The sequence below is a fragment of the Pan paniscus genome, chromosome 9, assembly GCF_029289425.2.
Source record: "Pan paniscus chromosome 9, NHGRI_mPanPan1-v2.0_pri, whole genome shotgun sequence".
NCBI classification, from domain to species: domain Eukaryota; kingdom Metazoa; phylum Chordata; class Mammalia; order Primates; family Hominidae; genus Pan; species Pan paniscus.
In genome coordinates this window covers 72,654,401-72,673,603 of record NC_073258.2, presented here as the reverse complement: position 1 = coordinate 72,673,603, position 19,203 = coordinate 72,654,401, and the positions used below count along the sequence as shown (strand labels likewise).

At 47.3% G+C, this 19,203-nt stretch overlaps 1 protein-coding gene and 1 long non-coding RNA gene across 2 annotated transcripts in view; both read left to right on the top strand.

Annotated features, from left to right (window-relative positions):
• Positions 1 to 19,203, top strand: part of LOC130540629 (uncharacterized) — a 192,117-nt gene that overhangs the window by 84,967 nt on the left and 87,947 nt on the right. The window lies entirely within an intron of this gene.
• LOC129393287 (uncharacterized) overlaps positions 14 to 19,203 on the top strand; it is a 105,851-nt gene continuing 86,661 nt past the window's right edge. Inside the window, exons 1-2 of the long non-coding RNA XR_010113472.1 lie at positions 14 to 1,541; positions 10,598 to 10,869. This is a non-coding gene — a long non-coding RNA (uncharacterized LOC129393287). The remainder of the gene's footprint in view (positions 1,542 to 10,597; positions 10,870 to 19,203) is intronic.

The window sequence follows — 19,203 nt, the reverse complement described above, 5'->3', positions numbered from 1 at the left end:
GGGCCCTGGGAGGCGGAGCTTAGGGAGGGGCCGGTGTCGGGAGGGACCAAGAGACTGGGAGGCGGGTCAGGGCTGGGCTCAGGGGCCGAGAGGGAGCTGGGCTTGGGGCTGGGCCGAGACGGAGCGAGGGGTCCAAGGTGTGAGAAACGGGGAGGGGTTTGAGGAGGGGATTGGAGTGTGGCTCAAGTTCGGGAGGCGTTACCTGCGGAGGGTTTGAGGCAGGCCCAAGAGCGAGCCCACGGTCTGCCGACTCGGGGCCATGGTCGGGCCCCACGATCCGGAGCTTCGGGCGGGGCCGAATCCGGGTTTGGGGCCCAGGAGGCGGGGCCGTTAGGGCTAGGGTCCCGGGGATCGTCGGGTCAGGCCTTGGGCCAACGTAGGCACTCTCACAGTTCCTCCGCCTTCAGGAAGGTCTTTTTGGCAGGGGCCTTACGGGTGCGCGCTTCGGTCCTGGAGGCGTTATCCTCGCCTCCTCTCCATCAGCGCCACCCGTCTGGGGCCCGATAGGAGGGAGCTTTCCCTCTGTCCCCCAGCCTTTGGACTGTCACCAAACAAGCCATTCGTTCACCAAATACTTATTAAGCGCCTACCATGTGTCTGGCAAGGGATATGTAACAGTGAGAAAAACTAGGTGTGGTCCAGGCCCTCCAGGGGCTCAGGGGCTCGTGGAAGAAGTAGACATTGAAGTACTTATCACACAAATGAGTATAAAAGTACAATAGTGATATCTGCCACGAAGGCGAGCAGACAGAGCTAGCGGGGCTTCCAGGAGGAGTTTTGATCTTGCAGGGACAGGAAGGAGGAGTTAGCTCCTGGGGGGCGGGATTGGGGGTGGTGGTGATATAGACGTGGGGTCAGAGTGGAAAACAACAAAAATATAATTATTTTAGTTCAAAGTTATTGTGTCTTCAGTTGAAAGGCAGGGCAGTTAGCAACACAGTTCAGATTTCAGTACTGCCCCTGAAATCTGAACTGTGTTCAAAGTCTAAAAGGTTTACCTTAGCAAATCCCTCATAAAACTCCATTTGGAAGAGTCCGAGAGCTAATTTGTTAAGTATACTTGAAGAAGGTAGATGAGGAGACAGATTAAATCTTATTACCTCTTTCAGATGAGAGGCACTTGAGCCCTGCTCAGCTGTGAGAATAAGAGACGGGAATTAATTCTAATTGAATACACGTGTTCTCTAACAGCTGTTGTTCCCCACCAGAACCAAATGAGTGCAAGAGCTGACAAAGAAAAAAAAAAAGGTTCATCTTTTATTCCCCCAAACACTTTCATTTAAATCAAGAGGGTGGGATGTGGTTATTGCTGTGTTTTTAGACAGAATCAACAGTTTCTGGGTCTGAGATATTGCATACATCCTCTTGGTCCCTGTATCCTGAGATGGAGTCACCTGAGAATCCACAGCAAGTCCTAACCAGAGATGGGTCTGGGTGGTTGAGGAAGGTTGGCTTCAGAACTGGGCCAGAGGCACTGCTTTGCTTTTGCTGTTTTGATCAGCTCTCTGCCTGCAGGAGACAAGGAAAACCAACGGGAACAGGTTAGTTATGCTCATAAATCCTGGGCTTATTTTATTAACTCACATAATAGCTATTAATTGCCTTTCCTCCAAGGAGCAAAAGGACATATACGGTCAATGCTATAAAAAGTAACACTGTATTATGTTATACTAAAATATTAATAAATCTAGGTTGGTTGAGTGTTTCCTGATTCCATAGATTGGAAGCGGATTGAGGAAGGACCCTAGCGGACCACAGAGCTGAGCCATGCACACAGAAGAAATCTTTTCTTCTTTTGTATTTTTTTGAGACGGAGTTTCGTTCTCTTTTTGCCCAGGCTGGAGTGCAATGGCGCGATCTCGGCTCACTGCAACCTCCACCTCCTGGGTTCAAGCGATTCTCCTGCCTCAGCCTCCCGAGTAGCTGGGATTACAGGCGTGAGCCACCATGCAGGGACATTTTTGTATTTTTAGTGGAGACAGGGTTTGAACACGTTGGCCAGGCTGGTCTCAAATTCCTGACCTCAGGTGATCCGCCCGCCTCTGCCTCCCAAAGTGCTGGGATTACAGGCGTGAACCACCGCGCCCGGCCAGAAGAAATCTTTATCTTGGTGTGCGGGCTCCGATGAGGGACAAATGTCATCTATCTTGGATCTGAATCTGGAAGGATCAAGGCACTGAAGGGATTTTTTTGTTTCAGACAGTCTCCCTCTGTTGCCAGGCTGGAGTGCAGTGGCATGATCTCGGCTCCTGCAACTTGTGCCTCCCGGGCTCAAGCGATTCTCCTGCCTCAACCTCCCGAGTACATGTCACCACGCCCAGCTAATTTTTGTATTTTTAGTAGAGACAGGGTTTCACCATGTTGGCCAGGATGGTCTCGATCTCTTGACCTCATGATCCATCTGCCTTGGCCTCCCAAAGGTCTGGGATTACAGGCGTGAGCCACCATGCCCGGCCTCACTGAAGGGATTTTTTTAATGTTACGTGGCTCTCACAGGTGCGGTGTGTTCGAGTGCAAGTGAAGATTAGGACTGATGCTTAAAACCAAACGTAAAATTCCAGGTGATGTTGCTATGGGGAACAGCATTAGGACAATCTGAGTGGTTTCAGTTGCAAGAGTGTGCGTGTACGTGCAAGAACTACAGTCAAGGTTCAACTTCTGGCTTTGAGGGTCTCTTTAATAACAGTAATAACAACCTAAGGCAGTTTAACAGTATGGAATGGTTACCTTTTAGAAATTAAGCTATGGGCATGGAAGTTCAATCAGTACATTGAAGTTTTTCCTTTATCTCTCCTATGGTTAATGGTTTCTGCAGAAAGGACCAATTGATTTCTTTCTAAAACGTTGCTTCAGGGTGTAGAGACATTTATGGGTCATGTTCCAACTTACAGAAAATTTTATAGTTCAAATATAAATTACGTTCAATGTGGACTTTGTAATAGAATTTAAGGTTAAGTAAAATTTCCACTTTCCTTAGGCTGTTTGCAGTGCCCAGCAGGCCCCATGATATCGAGATGGAAGTTATGTTAAAGGAGGAGATTGGTCACGGATGGGCAGAATAAGGAATATGGGCAGCTCAGGCTAATGACACAATGATTGAGGTGTAGAAAGAGGGCCAGGCATGGGATAACGCCTGTAATCTCCGTGCTTTGGGAGGCCAAGGCAAGAGGATCACTTGAGGTCAGGAGAGCAGCCTGGTCAACAGAGTGAGACCTAATCTGTACCAAAAAAAAAAAAAAAAAAAAAAAAAAAAAATTAGTTGGGCATGGTGGTGTGCGCCTGTAGTCTCAGCCACTTGGAAGGCTGAGGTCAGGGGATCCCTTGAGCCCAGGAGTTTGAGGCTGCAGTGAGTTACAATCACATAACTGTACTCCAGCCTGGGTGATAGGGTGAGGCCCTGACTCAAAAAAAATCGAGTCAGGGAAAAAATTGGAAATCTTAATCCTCCATACCCAGGAATGTGACCTTATTTGGAAATAGGGTATTTGTAGATGTAATCAAGTAATGATGAGTCATACTGGATTGGGGGCTGCTGGTGAGGAGGCAGATGCAATGACTGGTGTCCTTATAAAAGGAGAGAATGAGGGCCAGGCATGGTGGCTCATGCCTGTAATCTCAGCACACTTTGGGAGGGTGAGGTGGGCGGATCACTTGAGGTCAGGAGTTCGAGACCAGCCTGGCCAACATGGTGAAACTCCATCTCTACTAACAACACAAAATTAGCACTGCGTGGTGGCGGGCACCTGTAATCCCAGCTACCCAGGAGTCTGAGGTGGAAGAATCACAGGAACCTAGGAGGCGGAGGTTGCAGTGAGCCAAGATTGTGCCACTGCACTTCAGCCTGGGTGACAGAGGGAAACTCCATCTCAAAAAAATAATAGAGGAGAATGTCAGGTGAAGACAGAGACACAGGGAGAAGGCAGCCATGTGATGAGGGAGGAGAGATTGGAGCGGTGCATCTACAAGGAACACCAAGCATTACCAGCGGCCACCGGAAGCCAGAAGAGGCAAGGAAGTTTCTCTCTTACATGTTTCAGAGGAAGCGAAGCCCGGCCGACACCTTGATTTTGGGCTTCTAGCATCCAGGCCTGCGAGACAATACATTTCTGTTGTTTTCAGCCACATGTGGGGCCCTCGTTGTTGTTGTGTTTTTTTTTTTTTTTTTTTTTGGAGATGGAGTTTCACTCCTGTGCCCCAGGCCAGAGTACAATGGCGCGACCTTGGCTCTCTGCAACCTCGTCCTCCCAGGTTCAAGCTATTCTCCTGCCTCAGCCTCCTGAGTAGCTGGGATTACAGGCATGCACCACCTTGTCCAGCTAATTTTTATATTTTTAGTAGAGATGGGGTTTCACCATGTTGGCTGGGCTGGTCTCAAAATCCTGACCTCAAGTGATCCGCCTGCCTAAACCCCACAAAGTGCTGGGATTACAGGCATGAGCCACCGTGCCCGGTCTTGTGGTTATTTTTTTAGACAAGATCCTGCTGTGTCATCCTGGCTGTAGTGCAGTGGTACAATCTCAGCTCCTGCAGCCTCGACCTCCCTGGGGTCAGGTAATTTTCCCATCTCAGCCTCCAAGTAGCTGGGACTACACGCTTGGCTAATTTTTGTATTTTCTGTAGAGATGGGGTCTCGCTATGTGACCCAGGCTGGTCTCAAACTCCTTGGGCTCAAGCCATCTGCCTGCCTTGGCCTCCCAAAGTGCTAGGATTACAGGCATGAGCCACTATCCCTGGCCACCCTTGTTAAAAAATAAAGAATTTCAAGATGGTGATGGCAGATCAGTAAACCACAGTGGGGACTCTTCTGTGTCCCTGTGGGACTGTTCAGGTTGCAAGCCCATGAAGCCGGCCCTGGCTGCTGGGTTCTTGGAGTGCTGGACCTCCCATGGCATGTGGCAAGGAGTTGTCATGGTTTATCACGACTTATGATGATCAACTACGGGAGACCCAAAGACCACTCAGTCCTTTTTCCAACGAATGGCTGTGTATGTCACACTAGCAACAAACAGAACCGCAAGAGCTCCAGTGACAATGCTGAGCCCGATCACTGTGCCTTGCAGAGCAGATGCCCTGTGTACCTCCGCTCCTGTTAAGAAACCAGAGGGTTTGTAATTGCCTGATTATTAAGAGGTTGTTCTGGCTGCTCCTGGTTCCCTAGGAAGTTTCCCATCTAGCCGCTAGTGAGTATTCATTATGGAAATTAAGTGTACATTTAACCCAAGAAAATGCTCACTCTAGAGAAATCTCATAGGGCAAGTCGTTGAAAGCCAATTTACTAAATGACCTCTTCGCCAAATGACCCATTTGCCTAATGACCACTTTGCCAAATGATCAATTTGCTGAAAGCCAATTCGCTGAAAATCTGTTTGTGGGATGTCCTGCTTATCAGTAACTGACAGTTAGACGCAGCTTATCCCAGGCTCCCAGTGGGATGTGGGACAGGGGAGGGGCTACAAAATAGTTGTAGCAAAACTCCAAAACATAAAAAGAAGAAAAATTCTCCATAATTTGGTGAATTGGTCATTCATTTAATTAGTTTTCTACAAAAGGGACTGCTTTCTGTATGTTCACAAGGAGATCATGGGCAGTGGCTTACAAGAAGAGAAAGGATGTATATCACCCCTGCCCTCCCCTCTTTTCCTTTTTTTTTTTTTTTAAAGGCAGGAATCAGAGTGCCGTAGTACAATCACAGCTCACTGCAGCCTCAAACTCCTGGGTTCCAGCAATCCTCCCGCCTCAGCCTCCCCAGTAGCTGGGACTACAGGCATGTGATGCTACATCCAGCTAATTTATTGTAGAGACAGTCTCACTATGTTGCCCAGGCTGGTCTCAAGCTCCTGGCCCCAAGTGATCCTCCTGCCTTGTCCTCCCAAAGTCTGAAGTATGAGCCACTGTGCCCAGCCCATTACTCCTTTTTGCATGTAATTGTTTTAAGTGCTCGTTAGATCACTGGACAGTATCCAAGTCTCTCCTGGCAAAAGGAAAGATAGCCAGTGTTTGTAAACAACCCACAAAAGAAGGCAACAGCAAATTCTGAGATGATTTTATTCTTCCTTTGTATGACCCAGATTGAAGGGGTTTGAAGTCTTGAGAATCTGCAGTCTCGTTTCAGACTCTCCCCTCTCCTTTTTTCAGCATCGAGGGAACAGCAGGGTTTTGCTCCTCCCCTATGAAGAGCTTTTTGTTCCTAGGGCTCCAAAGCTGCTGGGAAACAGGATTGTTCTGCTTGAATTCCCTCCTCCCCACCATGAGACCACTTTTTGATTCTTTTCTATCTCAGGACAGAGCAGACTCTGCTGACAGATTTCTGGCAGCTGCTTTTGTGTCTCACCTGGCTGCTAGTCATAAGAGTTCACGAGCATTTCCTGGGTGACTGCCAGGGAGCCGTTGTGGGTTTGGGGGTGACTCCCAGGAGCTTACAGAGGAATGGGTAGATGTGGATGCTGTTAAAAGGCGCGGCCAGGCGATTCCTCTTGAAATCTGGCCCGAAATCTCTGAATATGGTCTTCATATCCATGAGGACATTATCAAAGCCATGGCTGCCTTTGTTGAAACACATTATAATTCTCTGAAAAATAATAACAATAAAAAAGCCATTTTAGATTCCAATCCACTGAAAGAAAACTGTCCCTTAGTTAATGTCATGCTTATTGGATCCATGAAGTCTTTGAAAATTTAAACTACAAGGACACTGCTCTCTGTGGTGGTGGAGAGAATACCAAGGATTTAAAGGTCTTTAAGAAAGAGAATGTAGAAAGTGTACCCATTGGAAACAGCAAGATGATTATAATCGTACTGACAGTAATAATAAGCTCAAATATATAGAGCTTAATATGTATCATGAATTGTTCTGAATGCTTTATAAATATATGTTACCTCCTTTACCCTCATGGCAGCCCAGTAAAGGCGCCATTCCCCATTTTGAAACTGAGTTACAGAGCTTTTCTGCACTGAGTCATCAGGAGCAAATGCTAGATCAGGTAATTGAACCCAAGCAATCTGGTTCCAGAGCCAAATAGATGTATTTTTTATGACATAAAAACATATACATATATTTTTAGGGGAAGGGTGGGGGTAGGATGGGATGAGGATTCTGGATAATTGCTTGGTAAATGCCAAATACCTTTCTTGTCTGTCCCTCTTTTCAAATGATAAAGTAATGTCAATTGCAACACTTTTTTTTTTTTTTTGAGACAAGGTCTAGCTGGAGTACAGTGATGCAGTCATAACCCACTGAAGCCTCAAATTCCTGGGCTCAAGCGATCCACCCACATCAGCTTCCCAAGTAGTTGGGATTACAGGCCCACACTACTGTGCCCAGCTAATTATTTTAATTTTTGCAGAGGTGGTAGGTGGCGGTGGCGGAGTGTCTTGCTATGTTGCCCAGGCTGGTCTCGAACTTTTGACCTCAAGTGAACCTCCTGCCTCAGCCCCACAAAGCTCTGCAATTATAGGTTGAGCCACTGTGGCTGGCTACAATACTATTTATTTATATTTTAGACCAACAGATATTCTAGCATATAAGAAATGTGATGCTTTCTCTACATTGAAGAGTTGGTCTAATATTTGTCCTGGTGGATACAGAAATTGCCTGTCTGCTCCGCTCTGGTTGAAGAAACCAGTCCGACTGTCTCTGAGGCTATGGAGCAGTCCATCAAGAATGAAAGCCCTCGGCCAGGCACATTGGCTCACATCTGTAATACCAGGAATTTGGGAGGCCGAGGCAGGTGGATCACTTGAAGTCAGGAGTTCGACACCAGCATGGCCAACATGGTGAAACCCTGTTTCTACAAAAAATAGAAAAATTAGCTGGGCCTGGTGTAACGTGCCTGTAATCCCAGCTACTCAGGAGGCTGAGGCAGGAGAATCACTTGAACTTGGGAGGCAGAGGTTGCAGTGGGGAGCTGAGATCACACCACTGCATTCCAGCCTGGGCGACAGAGCGAGACTCTCTCAAGAAAAAAAAAAGAGAATGAATGTCCTCATGATGGCCTCAAGCACATTGGTCCCTGAAGAGAGTCAAGGAAGGCCCACTTTACTCTGCACTGCAAAGCAGGCAGGTGGACAGGATGAGAAGTGGATTCAGTGAGGGGCATTGACCCAAAGGATTTTCTGCCTAATGGTCGGTTCAGCAGAAGATTAAACTGAGCACAGCATCCTGTTCCCTCAAACTATCTGGTTGGTCAGTGGGGAATGTTCTTGTCTCGTTAAACGTCCTCATTCTACTGTCAAGATGTCCTGTTACAAAACGTCATAAACCAGGTTTACAAATAGGCGAGGTGACTGTGGAATTTCTCCTTGGCAAGGCCTTAGCTACGGGCGTGCGATTGGTGTGCAATAATCACAGTGTTCCGGGCCACTTGAGGGATAAAATATACCTTAGGTGATACACTGTTGTATTTTAATGTGAATATTTCCACCAACATTAAACAGTAACCCCATGAGTTTTCTCATACCTGTTACACTCTGGAGTTGCAACAAGCTGACATGAAGCAAGTTGCAAACAGAATTATTGCATTTGGCTCCTATTCACAGCAAGGGTTCTTCAAGCTCTACCTGGGGCAGTCTTCCCTCACATGAGGTTTATAGCATCATTTATTTAATTATTTATTTATTTTTTGAGACGGAGTTTCGCTCTGTCGTCCAGGCTGGAGTGCAATGGTGCGATCTTGGCTCACTGCAACCTCTGACCCCCCGGGGTTCAAGCGATTCTCCTGCCTCAGCCTCCCGAGTAGCTGGGATTATAGGCATCGGCCACCACGCCCGGCTAATTTTTGTATTTTTAGTAGAGACGGAGTTTCACCATGTTGACCGGGCTGGTCTCAAACTCCTGACTTCAGGTGATCCACCCGCCTCAGCCTCCCAAAGTGTTGGGATTACTGGTGTGAGCCACAGTGCCCAGCTATAGCATCATTTAAACTGTGTTTCTGCCATAAATTGTTAGTTGGTAGTTAACAAAAAATAGACCACCTCATTTATGTCTTACAGTTAGCATTGGTTTTCGTGTTTTCTTTAGGCTGTTTTTTAATTGTTTTTAAAATTGTGCAACAGGGTCTTGTTCTGTTGCTGAGGCCAGAGTGCAGTGACACAATTTTGGCTCACTGCAGCCTCAACCTCCTGGGCTCAAGCAATCCTCCCACTTTAGCCTCCTGAGTAGCTGGGACTGCAAACATGAGCCACCACGGCTGGCTAATTTTTAATTCTTAATTTTTTTTTTTTTGAAATGGAGTTTCGCTCTGTCGCCCAGCAGGTTGGAGTACAGTGGGGTAATCTCGGCTTACTGCAACCTCCACCTCTCGGGTTCAAACCATTCTGCCTCAGCCTCGGCACCCACCACCATGCCTGGCTAATTTTTAAAAAATACTTTTAGTAGCGACAGGGTTTCACCATGTTGGCCAGTCTGGTCTTGAACTCCTGACCTCAAGTGATCCACCTACCTCAGCCTCGCAAAGTGCTGGGATTACAGGCGTGAACCACCACGCCAAGCCTAATTTTTAAATTTTTTTAGAGACCAGGTTTTCCCATGTTGTCTAGGCTGGTCTTGAACTCCTGGGCTCAAGTGATCCTCCTGCCTTGGCCTCTCAAAATTCTGGGATTACAGACATGGCCCTTATGTCTGGCCCTTAAAGCTGCTTTTTAATAACAGCTTTATTGAAAGATAATTCACATACCATACAATTTGCCCATTTAAAGTGTATCATTTGGCAGGGCATGGTGGCTCGCACTTGTAATCCCAGCACTTTGGGAGGCTGAGTTGGGAGGATCGCTTGAACCCAAGAGTTTGAGACGAGCCCGAGCAACATGGCAAAACCCTGCCTCGACCAAAAATACAAAAAAATTAGCTGGGCATGGTGGTGTGTGTCTGTAGTCCCAGCTACTCAGGAGGCTGAAGTGGGAGGATGGTTTGAGCCTGGGAGGTGGAGAGTGCAGTGAGTTGAGATTGCACCACTGCACTCCAGCCTGGGCAACAGAGCCAGACCCTGTCTCTAAATAAAGTGCATAATTCAATGGTTTTTAATATATTCACAGAGTTGTGCAGCCATCATCACCATCAATTTTAGAAATTTTACCCCAGAAGAAACCCTGTATCCATTAGTAGTCACCCCTTATTTCCCCCTGACTGTCCCCACCCCTGGTTCCTGGCAACCATTAATCTACTTTCTGTTTCTTTGGCTTTTCATATTCTGGGCATATATATATATATTCAGAATCATCTAATATTTGTCTGGCTTCTTTCACTTAGCCTAATGGTTTCAAGGTGCATACCGGTTGTAACATGAATCAGCCCTTCATTCCATATTTTGGCTGATTAATGTTCCATCACATGGGTGGACTGTACTTGTTTGTCCATTCATCTGTTGTTGATAGGCATTTGCATTGTTGACACCTTTTGACAATTATGAATAATTTTGCTACGAACATCTGTGTGTGTCTTTGTATGAACAGGCTTGCATATTTTTTGATATGGGCAAATGAGAACCAGCGGCGGGGGGCCTCTGTGGTGGCGTTTTTGGTGATCTTCGTGTACTCTGTATAATGATCAGCCACTCAGGCTTGAGGGCAGCACTTAACCTTACATTTCTTTCTTTTTTTTAAGATAGGGTTTCTCTCTCTGCCACCCAGGCCAGAGTGCAGTTGATGCAGAGCAGGGGAGCCCCAAAGTGGAGCATAGTGTGTCCGGAACTGGTGGGTTCTTGGTCTCACTGACTTCAAGAATGAAGCCGCGGACCCTCGCGGTGAGCGTCACAGTTCTTAAAGGCGGCGTGTCCAGAGTTTTTTCCTTCTGATGCTCGGATGTGTTCAGAGTTTCTTCCTTCTGGTGGGTTTGTGGTCTCGCTGGCTTCAGGAGTGAAGCTGCAGACCTTCAAGGTGAGTGTTACAGCTCTTAAGGTGTCGCGTCTGGAGTTGTTTGTTCCTCCCAGTGGGTTCATAGTCTCGCTGGCTTCAGGAGTGAAGCTGCAGACCTTCGAGTTGAGTGTTACAGCTCATAAAGGTAGTGTGGGCCCAAAGAGTGAGCAGCAGCAAGATTTATTGCAAAGAGCAAAAGAACAAAGCTTCCACAGTGTGGAAACGGACCCCAGTGGGTTGCCACCGCTGGCTGGGGCAGGCTGCTTTTACTCCCCTATCTGGCCCCACCCAAATCCTGCTGATTTGTCCATTTTACAGAGAGCCAATTGGTCTGTTTTACAGAGAGCTGATTGGTCTGTTTTGACAGAGTGCTGATTGGTGCGTTTACAATCCCTGAGCTAGACACAAAAGTTCTCCAAGTCCCTACTAGATTAGCTAGACAGAGTGTCGATTGGTGCATTCACAAACCCAGAGCTAGACACAGGGTGCTGATTGGTGTGTTTACAAACCTTGAGCTAGATATAGAGTGCCAATTGGTGTATTTACAATCCCTTAGCTAGACATAAAGGTTCTCAAAGTCCCCACCAGACTCAGGAGCCCAGCTGGCTTCGCCAAGTGGATCCCACACGGGGGCCGCAGGTGGAGCTGCCTGCCAGTCCTGTGCCCTGTGCTGGCACTCCTCAGCCCTTGGGTGGTCGATGGGTCTGGGTGCCCTGGAGCAGGGGGCGGTGCTCATCGGGGAGGCTCAGGTCGCTCAGGAGCCCACGGCGGGTTGGAGGGAGGCTCAGGCATGGCAGGCTGCATGTCCCGAGCCCTGCCCTGCAGGGAAGCAGCTAAGGCCCAGTGAGAAATTGAGCAAAGCAGCTGCTGGCCCAGGTGCTAAGCCCCTCACTGCCCGGGTCCAGCGGGGCTGGCGGGCCACTCCGAGTGCGGGGCCCAGTGAGCCCATGCCCACCTGGAACTCGCACTGGCCCGCAAGCGCCATGCGCAGCCCCTGTTCCTGCCTGTTCCTCTCCCTCCACACCTCCCCGCAAGCTGAGGGAGCCGGCTCCAACCTTGGCCAGCCCAGGAAGGGGCTCCCACAGTGCAGCGGTGGGCTGAAGGGCTCCTCAAGTGCCACCAAAGTGGGAGCCCAGGCAGAGGAGGCGCCGAGAGTGAACTCGAGGGCTGCTAGCATGCTGTCACCTCTCAATAGCACGTGAGGGTTCTTGTCTTTACCCAGGAAAGAATTCAAGGGCAAGCTGGAGGTTTAGAAGAAAACAGCTTTATTGAAGAGGCAGCGTTACAGCCCTGTGACTGCTCCTGTAGGGCAGGGTTACCCTGGAGGCAGAGAGTAGCGGCAGAGAGTCTGCAATCACATTTATACTCACTTTTAATTGCATGCAGATTAAAGGGCAGTTTATGCAGGAATTTCTAGAAAATGGGTAGTAACTTTTGAGTCATTGGGTCATTGCCATGGAAAGGGGCAGTAACACCCTGGTGTTGCCTTGGCAATAGTAAACTCACATGGCACACTGGTGGGCATGTCTGATGGAAAGCTGCTTCTGCACCAGCCCTGTTTTAGCTAGTCCTCAATTAGGTCTGGTGTCCAAGCCCTGCCTGTGGAGTCAAGTCCTGCCTCCTATCTCACAGTGGCGTGATCATGGCTCACTGCAGACTCAACACCCCCGGGCTCAAGCAGTTCTCCCACCTCAGCCTCCTGAGTTGCTAGGACCACAGGCACATGCCACTATGCCCAGCTACATTTTTTGCATTTTTTGTAGAGATGGTGTTTCACCATGTTGCCTAGGCTTGTCTCAAACTCCTGGGCTCAAGCAATATACCTACGTTAGCCTTCTAAAGTGCTGGGATTACAGGTGTGAGTCACTGCACCCAGCCCAACCTTACATTTTTAATCTCAAGTCACTTCTCTCTAGGTTTTGATTTCTTCTTTAAAATGGCGGAACTAAGAGCATCTATTTTATAGGGTTGTTGGGAAGACAAAAATGAAAGAACTGCTATTCAATGTTTAGTGAAGCGCTGTGCACAATTTTGAATAATGAAGTTGGTGTTTTTTTTTTTATTATTTGTTCATTTATTTTTTAGAGACGGGGTCTTGCTCTGTTGCTCAAGCTGGAGTGCAGTAGTGCAATCACAGCTTAGTGCAGCCTTGACCTCCTGGGCTCAAGAAATCCTGCCACCTCAGCCTCTTGAGTAGCTGGGACTACAGGCATGCCTCGCCATGTCTGGCTATTTATTTACTTGTTTGTTTTTTGTAGAGATGGCGTCTCCCTATGTTGCCCGGGCTGGTCTTGAACTCCTGGCCTTAAGCAATGCTCCTGTCTTGGCCTCCCAAAACACTGAGATTACAGGTGTGAACCACCATGGCCAGCCTTATTTTTATTTTTAAATCAGCCTTGTCAAGTTGAATTGGTCATTAATCTTGTATAATGGTAATTTGGGGCAGCATTGGTTGGGCGGGGGTTGGGGAACATTTAGGACCCTGTGGGCTACAACTCGTAGTGTGTGCACTTATTTTATTTTATTTTGTTTTGTTATATTATATTATATTATATTATATCATATTATATATTTTTTTGAGACAGGGGTCTCACTCTGTTGCCCAGACTGGAGTGCAGTAGCATGATCTTGGCTCACTGCAACCTCTGCCTCCCAGCTTCAAGCGATTCTCCTGCCTCAGCCTCCAGAGTAGCTGGAACTACAGATGTGCGCCACCACGCGCGGCTAATTTTTGTATTTTTAGTAGAGCTCGGGTTTCACCATGTTGGCCAGGCTGGTCTCAAACTCCTGACCTCAGGTGATACACCTGCCTCAGCCTCCCAAAGTGCTGGGATTTTAGGCGTGAGCCACCGTGCCTGGCTGTGCACTTATGTTTGATTTTTGCAGAACCACCCTTCCCTAATGGTTGTCTCCTAGATCCAAGGTGACTTTATTCATTTTAGAATGAACTTACCCCATTGATACTGTAACCAGAGTTGGCATACATCACGATTGGCAGAACCCGGTCATGTTTAGCGAGATGGAAGTGTTCTGGAAACTCCTCCTTCTTGTAGACGTGGAGGTGAGGGTACGCATTTTTCAGTGCCTGGTAAAGGGTTTCCTCTTGCCCCAATTTGGGCAGGGGCATCCCAAAGCCACCGTAGCCCACAATATCAAACTTGACCAAGTTCCTGAACTTGATGTAGTTGGACAAGGGATCTTGTTGACATTGGGTCTCTTCTTCATGGTGGTCACCCCATGGTCTCATGTGATGATGACGCTGAGGTGCTCTGCAGGCTGTGCTTCTCAATGGCTCCCACCAGATACCCGATGGCCCTGTCGAGTTGCTGAATCATCAACTTCCTGTTCTCTGCCTCTGGCCCGAATCGATGTCCCACGTTATCTGGCTCTCTGTAGCACAGAGTCACAAAGTCAAAGTCTTCCTTGGTGTACCAGTTCATGACGGTATCGATGTTCTCCCTCCGCTCTGTCTCGCTGCTGTTTGGGTGAGTGTAGGACTCCACCAGGGACCGCTTGACAGCCTCACCCTCGTATTTAGCACCTCCCCTGGAATAGTGGAATGATGCCGCTTTGTTCCCCTGCAAGTACAAGAAGAAAATTCCATCAGGGCCATTTCTCATACCTTTCTCACAATCAGCAAAGCTCGAGTTGTCTACATCTGTGCCCCAGTCCAAAGGCATAGAAAATATGTGGTCTTTGAAGTCAGACAGGGTGGAGTTAGATTCTGGGATTCCCCAGGATCTCATAGCATCTACAACACTGTTAATTACAAGATGTGCTATTATTTTTTGGGCTACTAAGCAGAAAAATGCTGCCAGTGAGACCGTGACATTCCAGTGATTGTAAGGTGTATTCCAACTTCAGAGATGGCAAAATGAAAAATAATTCCTTAGAATAGAGGGAGACGGTAATTTCTGAGTTGGTGGTGGTGAATTTGTGCATGTGTGTTTTTTATATATATACACACACATATATATACACACACATATATACACATATACATGTATATATATGTGTATATATATACAGATATATATATATATATGTATATATAGTGGTGCAGTGGTACAATCATAGCTCATTGCACCCTTGAACTCCTGGGCTTAAGTGATCCTGCCATCTCAGCCTCTTGAGTAGCTGGGGCCACAGGCATGTGCCACCATACCTTTTTTTTTTTTTTTTGAGACACGGTCTCACTCTGTCACCTAGGTTGGAGTGCCATGGCACAATCTCAGCTCACTGCAACCTCTGACTCCTGGGTTCAAGCAATTCTCGTGCCTCAGCCTCCCAAGTAGCTGGGATTATAGACATGTGCCACTATACCCAGCTAAGTTGTATTTTTAGTTGAGATAGAGTCTTGTCGTGTTGGCCAGGCTGGTTTCGAATCCCTGGGCTGAAGTGATCCACTTGCCTTGGCCTCCCAAAGTGCTGGGATTACATGTGTGAGCCACCGTGCCTAGCCCTAATTTTTTAAAAAAAATATTTGTAGGCATGAGGTCTCACTAATTTGCCCAGTCTGGTCCTGAACTCCTGGGTTCAAGTAATTCTCCTGCCTCAGCCTCTCAAAGTGCTGGGATTACAGGCATGAGACACCGTGCCCGGCTGGTGGTGAGTTTTAAAATCTCCCAGTGTCTCAGTGTTTCTACCTGTAGAATGCAAAGAGTAGATGGCATCTTTGTGAGGATTAAGCAGGCTAGCTTTTTATTTTTTTTATTTTTATTTTTATTTTTGAGACAGAATTTCTCTCTTGTCACCCAGGCTGGAGTGCAATGTCATGATCTTGGCTCACTGCAACCTCCGCCTCCTGGATTCAAGTGGCTCTCCTGCCTCAGCCCCCCAAGTAGCTGGGATTACAAAGCCAGTTAGCTTTAAGATACAGTGTTGGGCATCACATTTTGGCACGGAGCAGGCACTCTTTTCTTTGCCTCCAGGTGGGACTAAGCCACCACAAGCCTTCCCTGGTGTGTGCAGTGGGTGATGAATGCTTGCCTGCTCAGCACCCACTTCCTGGTGGGCTTGGTCACATTACTCTGACTCCCCCTTGAGCTTCAGTCCGCACCTGGTTCAAGATGTATTGACTCAACTCGAGGATCCAGAGGTGGGATGTAGCTCTGGCCTGGCCAGAGGACCGAGGATGCTGCAGGCCATGATTACAGCAACTGGTTCAGCTTTGGGCTCATGTCCTAGTCAGAGCCAATGAGATGTAATCTTGGGATATCTGCTGGGCTGTTGGGAAGGGGACAGGCTGCCCTGCTCATCCCTATGCCTGATGCTGAGGGATCTGAGAAAATCACTTGTAAAATTTGGGGGTGTTTGGAAGAAGGGGAGACTGATGTCTCTTTCTCTCTACAGACATCTGATCAGCTACAGAGCTTGAGTAACCTACCCAGAGGCAGAATGATATGGTGGTTAAAAGTGTGCTCTGGGCCGAGATTTTGCCACTGTACTCCAGCCTGGGTGACAGAGTGAGACTCCATCTGAAAAAAAAAAAAAAAAAGTGTGCTTTGGGCTGAGTGCAGAGGCTTATGACTGTAATCCCAGCACTTTGGGAGGCTGAGGCAGGAGGATCGCTTGAAGTCAGGAGTTTGGGATCAGACCCCATATCTAGAAAAATGTTTTTTAAAAATTAGCTGTGTTGGTGTGAATGCCTCTAGTCCCAGCTACTCTGGAGGCTGAGGCGGGAAGATTGCTGGAGCTTGGGAGTTCAAGGCTGCAGTGAGCTATGATCAGGCCACTGCACTCCAGTTTGAGGGACAGAGAGAGACCCCATCTCTCTGAACAACAAAAATGTGTGCTCTGGTGCCGCACTGCCTGGTTAGATCCTTTGTCCACCACTTAGATGCATGTTATATAAATGCTCTTCTCAGTTTCCTCATCTGTAACTTGGGGATGGTAATGCTGCCCCAAGAAGTGGTTATGGGGACTAAATGCATGTGGCATATTGGTAAGTATTCAACAAGCTTGATTTTTCCTGGAGAGGGAGAAAGAGCTTGCAGTGAGGTGGCATGGTCAGGGGCATTGGGACAAGGATTATTTCCTCTGGCTTCTGCCTCCTGGGAGGTACTAAGGAGGGATCTGAAATGTGTCTGCAGGCCCCAGAGTTGGGGACTGCAGAGGGAAATTGAGATCAGGGACCCTAGTCTGGCAGAAATGAGTGCAGTATGGGGCATTGGGTTCTTTCATCAGAGGCATGGGGTGTGTTGCAGACAGTCATGAAATGTGGCTGAATCTTGCAAGGGACCCTCAGTCCTAGGGTTGCTGCTTGAGACAAAGACCCCTGTCAGTGGAACCTGGTGACCTTCACCCTTCTGTGTCAGGCTGCAGACAGCAAGAGATGGCAGCAGATTACACCCAACAGGAAAAGGGCCATTGCCATCCCACAGGTTGCCATAGGAGGAGATGACATCTCTCCCTCTCCTCCTCCAGCAGTGTCAGCTGGGGAAGAGGTGGGTGGGTTTGCACAAAAGAGTAGACCACAGACCATGCTCCTTCTCCTCCAGTCTGCTGGGGCCCCAAGAGAGTCTGCAGCCCTTGGCCAGGGACCAGCTGACACAGGAGAACAAAAGACCTTAGGCTGGGATAATATGGTAGTGCAGTTCATCCTCTGGAGCTCCCTGTGAGATCAGACTGGAGCTGGTGTCCAGCTGAGACCATATCTCACTCAGCTCCTTCCCTGCCATATCCTGTTTTCCTTGCTCCTATCTCCTGAGAGTTCTTCCTGAATGAATTACATGCACTCAATCCCTGCCTCAGGCTCTGCTTTTAGGGAACTTGACCTAAGACAGAAATCTTAGTACTAAATACTTTGCAAGGCCTCAGAAGCTCTGCTATCCACAAGCAAGTGAGATGTTACCTTCCCTACCACCTGGCAGTCATAGTCTATGATGCGAATCAGCTTTATGGAAGTGCTTCTCTAAAGAACTTCCCCAAATTTAAGATGATCTTAATTTGCTTACTTGTTTATTGTCCATTTAGCTGCTCTAAAATGTGAGCTCCAAATCGGGGGCCATGTCTGGTTGGTTACCCATTTCCTGGGACCTAGAACGGGCCTAGCTCAGAGCAGGTGCTCACTATTGATGGAATGCATGTTCAAAGAATGCATGAATCTCCTTTTGTGGGTGAAAAACTCATCCTATTCTCATCCTGACTAACTTTCTTTCTTTCTTTCTTTTTTTTCAAATTGGAGTCGTGATCTGTTACCCAGGCTGGGGTGCAATGGTGTGATCTCAGCTAGCTGCAACCTCTGCCTTCTGGATTAAAGCAATTCTCCTGCCTCAGCCTCTTATGTAGCTGGTATTACAGGTGTATACCACCACGCCCGGCTAATTTTTTGTATTTTTAATAGAGACAGGGTTTCACCATGTTGGCCAGGCTGGTCTCGAACTCCTGACCTCGTGATCCACCCGCTTTGGCCTCCCAGAGTCCTGGGATTACAGGCATGAGCCACTGTACCCAGCCACTCTTGATTAACTTAATGGAAATATTTACAGAGATTCTTTCTCTTCTGGGTTCTAGTGTCTTATCTGTAACCTCTGCAGGTAATACATTTTCCTTCCTGATGATAGCATTTCTATGGTTGCTTTCACTTGCAAATCCTCTAATACTTATTTATTCCATTTCTGATTGGCATTAGACATAATTCTCAATTTTTAGTGACAGCACTTCGTTTAACTTACATGTAAATCGACTTTGCCTTGAAATGTGACATTGACTAGAAGGATGAAACTTCTAACATGCTGTAGAACATAGTTTGACTGGCTAATTTATTATTTAGAAGAAACTAATATTGCCATTATGAGAGACTTAGGTGGCTCTGAAGAACCAGTTGTATTTCTAATGTTTGCAATGTTAAATCACAGATATTGCCAACGTGAAATAGTTTCCATATGCTGTGTTCTCAATACACAACTTTTCCAAAGATATCCCAAGCTGTAGTCTTAGGAAATTGTGATTTTTCTTATTTGGTCTCATAGGAATTTGGGGAGCTATGCGGGATCTCCATAAAATGAGCTCCAGAAAGACACATGTGTGCACACACACACACACACTCACACATGTACCACACCACACTTGACTCTGTTTATTTGGGACCCATGATTATCAGAAGTGCTATTTTCAACAAATACTTCTGAGAAATAATCTGAAGACTTAATTGGATGCAAAAGAGTGGCTATTTACTCTTCTACCCTTTAGTTAGCATAATCAGTGTTTCCAGCAGCAAAAGCAATTGGAAAATTGCTAGTTTTATTAGGTTCATTATTATCCCTTAGCGTAGTGTGACATCAGCATGGCTATTATTCTTAAAGTGCCTCTTTAAAACAAGAGCTGGTACTTCTTACAGGCAATTCCTAACTC